The following is a 12,719-nucleotide window of genomic DNA, read 5'->3' on the forward strand; positions in this document are numbered from 1 at the left end:
CAAAACAAAACAAAAATTAGGACTAGTTGAATTTCACAGCTCAGCTTACAGTTGATTTCAGTGTTAATTCACCCATTTATGGAGCAAATAAATCATTTCTGAAATCACATATTAGAAACTGGGCAATTTGATACGGACCATCCATATTTTTTAGTTGTTTTCATCACGTTGTTGACCAGCTGTTCTCCAACTCCATTGAGGATAGAAGAGGAAATGTGTAGCCTTATGGTTCAACATGAGGGATTTGAGGTATGTATAATTTACTGACAATGAGGGCTATTTGATGGTAGAATAGGTTATGGTGGAAGGTCATGAAATTTCCTTCTCTGGAAATTTTAAATAGGACAGATCCCCATCTGTGGGGGCATAATGTATATGGTTAGTTTGCACAGCTGCATTGGTGTCATATGTCCTTTCATATAGAAAATCTCATTCAATTTGGACTCCATTAATTTATGACAATCAGGAAGGGTTTGAGAGGAAGTTTGCTTTCATGTTACCTATTAAATAGTATTAGGGAGGCTGTAGAAGGACTGTTTCCACAAAAGTGCATTTCATTTTACATAGGGGTTTGCTCCAATTAAGTTAGAGAGCATCCTGTACTTGACTCTTCCTCCAAATTTATGAACTCCTTGAGGTCAGAGACTGGGTTTAATTCAACTCAATTACCATCCTCACCATGAAACCTTACTTGCTCATTAACAACCTTTGCCCCCAGTCCTCATATAACACTTTGTTTTGGAACTTTCTAAAGTACTTAGTGTGATAACTCTATCTATATCTATACATTCATCTAAACTTTGTATCTTCCTTAGCATTTAACATAGTGCCCTTTCCACTTAATAAATATTGTTTATTATTGTATTTCCCACAGTACTTAGCACAAATTCTTTCATGTAATAGGCACTCAACAAGTATTTTTGAATCAATGTCTATGCCCCAATTCCCATTATCTATAAAATGGGGAGGTAAGATTTACCTAGTGTCTGTGAACTTGTTTTGAAAAAAAAATTGATAACTATATTTCAATACCGTTTGTTTCCTTGTAACTCTAGGTATTTTAAACACTTAAAATTTTACTCTGAGAAGGGGTTGTTAGGGTTCCCCAGAATACCAAAGGGGTCAATGGCATAAAAAGGCTGAGAACACCTGAACTAGATGATTTTAGGGCCTTCTAAATCTAATCTTCTAGGAGTCTATAAATGGATACATTTTGATTCCTTTTTAAAGGGAGAAATGCAGTATTCTCTATGAACACCAGATGTCACTACCAACTAAAATTTAAAATTGCCTTGTTTGTTAATTGTAAAAATAGTTATTGCAGGGCAACTTTGTTAATTTGAAAGACAAAGGAGCTCTTTTTTTTTTTTTTTTTAAAGGGACTTTAAATTAAGTGGATGTGTTTAATCCAATCTTTATATTTTTCAAAACTGTGTTTTAGGAAGATTAGTAATTTGGGATTATAGTTTATTTTGATAAACCTATATTCAAAGAATGTTTCGCTAGTGGAGACAGTGAATTAAAGCAAAGATGTAAGCCATTTCAGTAAACATTTAATTTTAATTGTGATGTTTAAAAACGAAATCTGTCTTTCCTTCTGCCTTGAGCCTAGTACAAAAATGTAACTGAATGGCTGCAATGACCATTCTGAAGAAGACCTTCACCTGACCTTTCGCAGTGACTTAGTTGCCCTAATGAGATCCATAGTGAGTCACCAATAGTTGAGGTTTTATCTCTACAGACCAGGAATATAACATCTCTAAGGTACCTGCTTGCTATTGCTGACACACCCAATTCTCCATCTCGGATCTCAGTGCCTTTGCATTGGCTGTCCGCAGTGTCTAGAATGCTTTCCCTCCTTGCCTCCACCTCTTAGACTGCCTGCCTTCTTTCAAGACTCAGTTCAAACACCATCTTCTGCAGACCTTTTCTAGTCCACCCAGTTGCCAGTGTCCTCTCTTCTAAAGTTTTCTTGCATTTCCCCTTCTTGCCTCTCTCTGCTCCCATATCTTCCTCTCTCTTCTCCTCCCTCCTCTTGCTCTCCTCTCTCCATCATTATTTATGTCTCTTTGCCTCTATTCGAGTATAATTTCATTGACATTTAAGGGCTAGTTTTCATTTATCTTTAACTTCTTCAGCTCCTACTATAGTGCTTTGCTCATAGTAGGCACTGAGGAAGTATTGGTATAATAAAATAAGAAAAAAAAGATGTTAAAATATTAACCTCAATAATAAACTTAAAGGTATGCACCAAGGAATTATATTTGGATTCATGACATAGTGAAAATCCAAGCTTAACTTCAAGGAATTTGCTTAAGAATTTTGCCAAAAAATGACTGTTGTTGGGCAAACTGGAAATTGCACTGATTTTTTCCCCCTTTATTTGAACACTAGGTGGCAATATATGATAATAGACTATTAAAATTATCTTAAACTAGTAGTGATCCTCAAAAGAGGTTTTGTTTCCTACTGTTAATTCATAGCCCTTTAATTTTTTAATTAATTTTTGAGCTGTGATTTCATTAAACTTTAATAAAGACAAGAACCCTGTCGTGGTAATGTCTGAAAAGTCTTTTTGTTTTTACTTTTGGTTTTTTTGTTTATTTGCTGTCCTTTCCCCCAGGACTGATTATTTCACACTTTTTAAAAGTATTTAATTAGTCTCATCAGACATTCACATTTGATACCTATGCTCAAATTTAGAAGCCATAGAGATAGTGAACAGGTTTAATTGGCATCTGGGGCCATTAGAAGTAAAAAGAAGAGTAGCTTACACTGCCCTGGGGTGATTTAAACAACATAGAAGGAATACAAATCACATGATAATTGAGGAATGGCTTAATAAGTTGTGGTATATGAATAGGAGGGAGTGTTGTAAGAAATGAGGAAATAGATGATTTCAAAAAGACGTGAAAAGACATGAACTTAAAAAGAGGGAAATGAGGAGAAGCAGAACAATTTGTAGTATCAATGTTAAAAAATAAACACTTTTGAGGACTTTGGAAGTGAGCAGAACCAGGAGAATAATTTATTCAATACAACTCTACAAAAACAAAAACTTTGAAAGCTCTAAGAACTATGATCAATACAATGACCATTCATGATTCCAGTGGACTGATGAAACAAGCTATATATTATAGAGAGGTGATGGATTTGGGGTACAGAATTATATATACACAGACACACATGTGTGTGCATATAAACATATATATATATAGAGAGAGAATAAATTTCTTTCATTTTAAAAAATAATTGAGAGGTAGTTCTGGTGTTGCTACAGATATGAAATGTCATGTGAACTTTTAGTTGTGGTCACTATATTAACATTTTACCTAACTGTTTTACTTTGTTATAGGAGACCTCTCAAAAAGTGGGAGTAATCTGTAAATATATGTAATGTAAAAAAAAGCACACCAATAAAACAGTATTATTTATAAAAAAATAATAATTTCAGTAGATGGGGAAAGACCTTTTTAACAAAACACAACAACATATGAATGCAATGATATATTCTTGTTTAGTGCATAGCAGATATTAAAATTGTTTGCTTATCTGCTGACAAATTACAGTGTGGAAACACTTTGGACTTCCCAGTGGCACATGGTCCAGTCATTTGCTTATTACCTCTGTAAACGCTGGCCAGGTACATGTTCTCTGGATCCTGGTTTCTTACCTGTAAAAATGAAAGGTTTGGACTAAATGGCTTTAAGGTTCCCTATAGGGATCATTTTACTTTTGTCTTTGTACCTCAAGCACCTTGCCCAGTGCATGGCACATAGAGTATTTACTTAATGAATCTTTATTATTTTATCCTATCTCTTAATTTATGATTATGGGATCTGAGCAGAAAAAGAAGGTTCAATAGCATTCATACTTAGAATTCTAGACTGTTAATGCTGGAAAGGACCCAAAGGAACATCTGATTCAATTCCTTCATTCTATAAGTGAGGAAACTGGAATTCAGAGAATGAAAATGACTTGCTTAATTTCACTAGGGCTAGGGAGGGCCTAGAAACCAGGTTTCTTGCCTGGCAATAGAGTACTTTTTGCACGATAATCCCAAATTAACCACAAACCTCTCACTGTCTCTCTTAGTTTCCAGATTTATTTGATTCATATGAGTGGTGATATATTCTGTCACCCTTTTTCATTATCTTTCTGTTTACTTGAGGATTTTAATTTTTGGTCGAAGTATGAGGTTAGTGTCAGCCATTTGAACAGCTGCTGGGTTTATTTTGGGCTTAAAAAAATTCAATAAAAATCTTGGATCAGGTATAGTTTCTCTCCTCATTCAGTTTCCATTGGGAATTCTGAGTTCAGAGGAAATGTTATGCCTGGCAAATGTTCATTTGAACCCTCATTTTCTATTGTTTTGGGAATTCTTCCTCTTTTTACTTCCCCATGTCTAGTCTTTCTGGGCAGAAAGGAATCAGGATAATTTGGATAGAAAGAACACTGGGAGGTAAAACAGAAAGCCAATATCCTAATTCTTAATTTTATTATTAACTCACTGATTTGTCTTTAGGGTTCCTCACTGTCTAGAGAATGAATTTGAAACCTCAATCTTGTATTCAATTTTAATTCATTCATTCCTTCATTCAGTAAGTATTTATTCACTCTTTACTGTAATTAAGGCAAAAATACATATTACTTGGCCCTGCAAGAGCAAAAGGGAACTTCAAACTTCAGCAACTCTGATAAAAAGAGTTCTGCTACTGGAGATGGGAGCAAAGGAATGCCATGGCTATCTCTTTAAGGGGACTTGAAGACTGTGTAAATAGTCCTCAATAAAAAAGGTTTGCTTTGTGGTTGGAGATGGAAATTGTTGCATTTATGACATAAATGGATAATGATTTTTTGAGTTTTTCATGCTTTGACTAATCTAAATTAACTTTAGATGAATAACTGACACACCACACTGGATCTGGCATGAAAATGGCTGATAAATGAGGCTGAACTAATGAGTGACACATCAGCCACCTGACCCTTACTATTACAGCCTGAGCTCTTTTGTCTGGGAGAACCTATCATTACTTATCACTCATTGGCTCAGTCCTGCCTTCCCCCAGCTAGAAAATTCTCCTTTCCTATACACCAACCAAAATCTTATCAAGTCTTTCAAGGTCCAACTCAATTTTTCTTCTTCTATGAAGCCTTCCCCAACTGCTCTAGTTTCTCCTGTTACAGTTGTTCATCCTTCCTTCTTGAAGAGGACCAATGACGTCATGGGGTTGATGTTTTGACTTGCATGTGAATTAGCCTTAAGTGAGGCCATCTTTTGTCTCAGTTCTTACCCAGCCCTCAGTCATTAGACAAGCAGAGGCAAAGGTCATGCATCACATCCCAGGCATCTCTAGTCTTCTTGACTTTTGTCTTGCCAGTGGACTTCGATGACTCTGGAGGAGAGAGTGAGGCTGATAACTTTGCCCAGTTCCACATTGGCTGTGTGGTACAATAGAAGGAACTCTGGATTTAGAGTTAGAATCCTTACCCTACCATCTGTATGATGACTTTGGTCAAGTCAATGAACTTTTCTGGGCCTAAGTTTCATTGTTTCTAAAATGAGGGAGTTGATTTAGATTGCTTCTAGAGATGCCTTCCAATTTTAAAGCCATGTGCCATCTCTAAATTATTATTTATTATTGAGATCATAAAATAAAGCATTTCATTGTATACTGCCATGTGTTCTTTGTTGCATGCTGTTTTGTATATTTTTACCAATAAAACCGTTAACTTGATGTAGGAGGCCTTACACGTGTCTCATGCCTCTCCTAGCATCCAGTATGATTGATAGTACATGTAGGGCCTTGGTACTACTCGAAGAACTAAGTGAAATTATCTTTATGAAAGCTGCCTTGGATTCCTTATTTCTAAAATATGGAACCTGATACTTTCACAGGACAATAGTGAGAATTAGAAGAGAATATGGGATGGAACTTGTTGCTGTTGACCTGGCTAAATCTTAGTTTGTTGGGGATTCCAAGTTTATGTAGTTTATGATTATGACTCTTTGTTGCATCACAAAATACTTTATTGGTTCCAGAGGCAACATCATACATCATTAATTCAATAAGAGTTATTGAGTTCCTATTTCGTACCAAGAGATGAACAAAAGGACACACAAAACAGTCCTTGCCCTCAAAGAACTTATATTTTATTGGATTCAAACCCAGTCCTACATATTAAATTCAAATTCACCAAACAGTTTTGAGCTCCTAATATGTGCAAGATGTTGTGCCAAGTGCTGAAGGAAACAAATAAACAGGGCTACAAAGATAAAGGCATAATTTCTATCCTAGAGTTTACAGTCTACTGGAATGGTGTGGGGGAGGTGGATATTATATCTGCAAAGGTAAGTCTAATGAAAGATAGGGAGTGATTCAGGAGAAAGACAAATTCAGGCAAAGTGCCTTAGAGGAATTTTTGAGAGAGGGAAATAAAACTTTGATCATGTCTGACCAGGAAGCTTAGCCTTGGATAGACATAAAAGTTCTGAAAAGCTAAGATAATTGAGGGAATGTATTCCAAGAATGGAGGATGGCTTGTGGGAAAGCACAGATGAAGATATGGTGGCATATAAAATTAGGGGAAGGCCAATTAGTCTTGTTTGGCTTCAACTGGGAGTAATACACGATAAGTTTGGAACTGTAAATTGGAGACAGCTTGTGAAGGTCCTTAAATGTCAGGTTAAAGTGTTTATGTTATATCCTATAGATAATAGGCAGCCTCTGTTTTTTTGAGAGGGGAGTGACAACATTAAAGTTATGCTTTGGAAAAGACTATTTTAGTAGTTAAATGAAAGATGAATAGAAGAGAGGAGAGACTGAAGGTAGGGATGACAATTAACAAGGTTATTATAATAGTCTAGGCAGGAGCTAATGAATTCCTGAACCAGGATTTTTGGCATTTTGAGGGGAGGAGAGATGGGTATGAGATGTAATGGAGGAAATGCATGGCAGCATTTCACAATTGATTAGCCATGGAATTAGAAAGGAGAGAATAAAAAATTTGGAAGGACCTCTGGAAGCCATATAGTCCAAGCTGTTACTGGACAAGAATATAGTCTTTAATGGGACTGACAGATGGTCATCCAGACTTTGCTTGAAGACTTCTAGTGAAGGGGAACTCACTACTTCCAGAGGTAGTCCATTTTACTTTTAGATAGCTCTCATAAATTGTTATTTTAAAAAAATTGACATGAAATCTGCCTTTCCGTAACTTCCATCTGCTGCCTCCAACTCTTCCATCTAGGACCAAGCAGAATAAGTTAAATCCTTCAACAACCCTTCACATATTTGATCATAGGATCATGGGATTACAGATTTAGAGCTAGAAAGGACCTCAGAGAGCATCACATACATCCCCTCATTTTATAGATGAAGGAACTGAAGCACAGAGAGGTCAATCACTTTACCCAAGACCAACACAGCTAGATAGTGAGCAGCTGAGGTGGATTTTGAATTCAGGCCTTCCTGATCCCAAGGGCAGTGCTCTCTCCACTACCCTAAGCTGCCCCTGAAGACTGCTATTACGTAGCCGCCTGTCTTTTCTTCTCTATGGTAAACTAGTTCCTTCAATCATGTGCCTCTCGGCCTCCCCGCTCCCCCCCCCCCCAATCTTGAAGCTCTTCACCATCCTGGTTACCATTCTCTGGAATTCTGTCCCCCTTAACCTCCATTCCTGGAATACTGTCCCCCCGTCACTTCAACTGCTGACCTCCCTGGCTTCTTTTAAGTCCCAATGAAAATGCTACCTTTTACGGGAAGCCTTCCCCAACTCCTGTTCATTTCAGTGCCTTCCCTCTTAGTTATTTTCTGTTTATTCTGTATATAACTCACTTTGTGTTTGTATGTTGTCTCTATTAAGCTCCTTGAGGGCAGGGACTTTTTGCCTAGAACATAGTAGGTGCTTAATAAACGTTTATTGAATGAATGACCTTATCAGCATCTCTCCTAAAATGCAGAATTGAACATAACACTCCAGATGTGCTCCGACCAGGGTAGAGTACAGTGGAAACATTATTTTCCTGGTCCTAGACACTATGCCTCTTTTAATACAGCCTAAAAAGATTTCAGCTTTTTTAGTAGTTACAGTAAACAGATGACTTATACTGAACATAAAATCTACTAGTATTTTCAGCTGTTTTTCAGCTGAACCACTATCTAACCATGTCTGCTTCATCTTCTGCTTGAGAAATTGATTCTTTTGAGCCCAACTGTATGACTACATTTTTTTTAGTAAGACTGCCACGAAAGTTCTCATTTTACACAGATTGGGCTCAGTCTCAGAGGCTTCCAAAATAATAATAATAATAATAATAATAATAATAATAATAATAATAATTTTAATTATTTGCTCATGTACCCAGGCTTCCCCTTTGGAACATCAGAATGTAGCCAATGTTTAGAACTCTACATAGAGTGAAAAGGCCCTCATCTCCGGTGCATGCACTCAAGGTAACTAAACATTAAATAAAGGATTAGCTTAATTTATCATAACAGAAAATTCAGAGGACTCAAGAGGTCATTAACAATTAAAACCATTCTTTTTCCCTCTCTGGTGGGCCTCTGACTCACAGAGACCTATGTAATAATTCCCCAGGCTTATAGTATTACCTTGCAAGGCCAAAGGACTCAGTGTAGAGGGTTGAACACCATCCCCACCACCTACTTTCCTGACCTATGACCTACACTATCTACATAACTCAGCACCACTGACAGGCAGTGCTTGAATTGTTTCCCCACCATGGCTCTATACCTTGCTGATTCTTTGCCTGAAGCTTTCACATCATTTCCTCTTTTCCACCTAACCTAGAAGCTTTGCCAATGAATCCAGAAAGGCTGATCTTCATTTGTCTTCATTGTACACAGTTAGCTAGTATTTATTAAGTGCTCAGACTATCTCTCTTATTATTAGTGATATGGGGCATTTTTAAAACTGCCCTTTTCTAGTAAGAACTTCCTTTTCCTTGGGCAGCCTTTGAAAATATATCTTCTGGAGAATGCTTCTGGTTCATATATATAACCAATTCTCATACCTTCGATCTTAAACCATTATGAAAGACACTTACTACAAAGATTTTTTCCCTTATTAATTGTTTCTCCTATGATTCTGGTTGCATTGCTTTTGTTTTGCAATTTTTTTTTTCAATTTTATGCAATCAAAATTGTTCATTTTAGTTCCTGTGATTATCCCATTGATATAGATCAAAAACTCTTCCCCTATCCATAACTGTGAAAGATATCTGCTTCCCTCTTCTCTTTTTCTCTCCTCTACTTAATTTGTCTATATTTTTTATAACTAGGACATGTATCCATTGAAGCTTATTGTGGTATGTGATATGACATGTTTCTCTAAGTCTAGTTTTACCCAGACTGCATTTCAATATTCCCAGTAGTTTTTATCAAATGGTGAGTACTTACCCCAGTAGTTTATGTCCTTGGGTTCATTGAACCTTTGCTACTGTGTTCGGTTCCTATTCAACCTTGTATATCTAATCTGTTCCACTGATCAATTCAAATTTTTTTTTAACTAGTTCCAAATAGTTTTGAGTTTTATTGTTTTGTAGAGGAGTCTGAAGTCTGATACTGATAGGTCTCCTCCCCACTTTTTTTCATTATGTCCCATAAGATTCTTGATCTTGTGTTTCTGGGGATGAATTTTATTATCATTTTATCTAGCCCTGTAAAGTATTTCTTTGATAGGTTTATTGGTATGACATTGAATCTGTAAATCAGTTCAAGTAGTATTGTAATTTTAATTTGATTAGCATGGCCTAACCATGAACAAAAAATTCTTCTCTAGTTAAATGTCTTTTTTTCTGTTAATAGTATTTTGTAGTTGAATTCATATATTTCTTTTGTGTTTCAAGTGGTCTCTTATATGTTTTATAATGATGTAATAATTTTGAATGGAGTTATTCTATTTCTTTCTGGTAGGTTTTATTGGTATTATACAGAAAGACTGAAGATTTTTGTGAATTCATTTTTATATATTAATCTTTTACTTTAGTTATTTCTACTAATTTTTTGTTGAAAATCTAGGGTTCTTTAATTAAAAGTTCATGTCTTTTACAAAAAAAATTCTCTATTGTCTTTCCTTATTTGCTTTTTTCTTGAATTTTACTTCTGTAACTGATATTTCTAAAACTATATAAAATAATAGTAGTGACAAGGTACATTTTTGTTTTGCCCTTCATCTTATTGGGAAAAGCTTATGTTGTTTTTCTATCACAGATAATGCTTACTCATATATAATTTGTGATATTTTAACTTAATTTTTAAGGATTCTTTTTAAGGACTTTTAAAGGACTCTTAGCCTCATTTTACCCAGACTGCCTTCCAAAATTCCTTTTAAAAGAAACTTAATTTAATTTAATAAGCCAGGAGGCAGAGAAGAGAAGGGAAAGAACTCCAAGCATGGGGAACAGCCAGTGTGAAGGCATGGAGGTGGAAGATCAAGGGTCTTGTACAAAGAACAGCATGGAGGCCAGTGTCACTTTATTGCCTCCCTCTTGTATACTGGGGGCCATTATCATTGCCTGATATCTGGGGGAAATCTCTAACTTTTGGAAAGTTTTATCAGCTTGAGATCTCTTCTCAGTCTTTAGTGAGAGAGAGCTGAGAGCTGGAGCTAGATAGGACAGTAGCAGCAGCAGCTGAAGTAGCTTGAAAATCCTCTATTTCATTGAATGACCATATTTTTCCCTGAAGTATTATACTCAGTTTTGCTGGATAGGTGATTCTTGGTTTTAATCCTAGCTCCTTTGACCTCTGGGATATAATACTTCATGTAGAAGCTGCTAGATCTTGTGTTATTCTGATTGTGTTTCCACAATACTCAAATTGTTTCTTCCTGACTGCTTGCAGTATTTTCTCCTTGACCTGGGAACTCTGAAATTTGGCTATAATATTCCTAGGAGTTTTCTTTTTGGGATCTTTTTCAAGAGGTGATTGGTGAATTCTTTCCGTTTCTATTTTGCCCTCTGGTTGTAGAATATCAGGGCAATTTTTTTTTTGATAATTTCTTGAAAGATGTTGTCTAGGCTCTTTTTTTGATCATGACTTTCAGGTAGTCCAAAATTTTTTAAATGATCTCTCCGGGATCTAATTTCCAGGTCAGTGGTCTTTCCAATGAGATATTTCACATTGCCTTCTATTTTTTCATTTGTTTGGATCTGTTTTATAGTATCTTGATTTCTCATTAAGTCATTAGCTTCTATTTGCTCCAATCTAATTTTGAAGAAATTATTCTCTTTAGTGAATTTTTGAAGTTCCTTTTCCATCTGGCCAGTGTTGCTTTTTAAGGCATTCTTCTCCTCATTGGCTTTTTGGGACCCTTTTGCCATTTGGGTTAGTCTATTTTTTAAGGTGTTATTTTCTTTATTATTTTTTTGTATCTCCTGTAGCAGGCTGTTGACTTGCTTTTCATGTTTTTCTTGCGTCATTCTCATTTCTCTTCCCAATTTTTCCTCTACTTTTCTTACTTGATTTTCAAAATCCTTCTTGAACTCCTCCATGGTCTGTAACCAATTCATATTTTTTCTTGGAAGCTTTTGAAGCAGGAGTTCTGACTTTGTTTTCCCATTCCATGCTGTGATCCTTTTTGTCCTCCAAAAAAGGATTCTATGATCTGTTTGTACTTCCTCTGCTTACTCATATTGCCAGCCAATTACTTGACTTTTGAGTTCTTTGCCACAATAGAACTTTGATTTCAGATTGCAGAGAGCTATATCCCAAATCATGGGGGTTTTTGCAACTTCTGGAGCTATTAGGAGGGTGCCCTCTCTACAGCCCCCACAAGATCTGGCACCACACTGGCCACATACCCCAGGACCTCCACCCATGGCAATCTAGATACAAGCAGGTTAAAGCAAGAGTGATAACCCTCTGAATTGTCACATGGTCCCCCTACAATCTGCAGGCCAGGAGTCCCATAGGCAGCCACACAGCAGCAGCTGCAACCTTTGCACCTCCACCACTTCTCACTCTGGGGCCAGGGGCCGAACCGTGCTCTTCTCTACCCAGTTCTGACAGAGTTTTGGACTGACCTTTTTATTTCTTTTTGGTGTCTATGGATTGAGAAGTCTGGGAACTGCCACAGCTGCTGGTGATTCACTCTCCTGAAGTCTACTCTGGCCACTGCTGGTCGGGGCCACCCTGGTGCTTTGTGATTCACGTGGGACTGTGCTTAGCTCCCAGCCCGGTGAGATAGATCCTTCCTGTCAGCTTGCTGGGCTGCCTTCCATGGGAGATTTGTTTCTCTCTCTCACTTTGTGGGTTCTGTAGCTCTAAAATTTGTTTAGAGACCTTTTTTTTCCACATGTATTGGAGGTGGTGGGAGTTGGAGCTGCATGGAGATCCTGTTTTTACTCTGCTATCTTGGCTCTGCCCCTTGATAATTTCTTGAAAGATGTTGTAGAAGCTCTTTTTGTGATCACACCCTTCAGGTAGTCCAATAATTTTAAAATGATGTCCCAAGGATCTATTTTCACAGTCAATTGTTTTTCCAATATTTTTCTTATGTTTTTCATTCTTTTGATTTTGTTTTATTGTTTCTTGATATTTCATAAAATCATTTGCTCAATTCTGATTTTTAAGGAATTACTTTCTTCAGTGAGCTTTTGTACTACCTTTTCCATTTGACCTGCCAATTGTACTTTTTAAGGAGTTTTTTTTATTGAACTTTTGAAACTCTTCTTCCATTTGGCCAATCTTTTT

This window comes from Petaurus breviceps, unplaced genomic scaffold (genome assembly GCF_028583685.1).
Source record: "Petaurus breviceps papuanus isolate PSGF00001 unplaced genomic scaffold, PetGlider_PUasm1.0 91133, whole genome shotgun sequence".
NCBI classification, from domain to species: domain Eukaryota; kingdom Metazoa; phylum Chordata; class Mammalia; order Diprotodontia; family Petauridae; genus Petaurus; species Petaurus breviceps.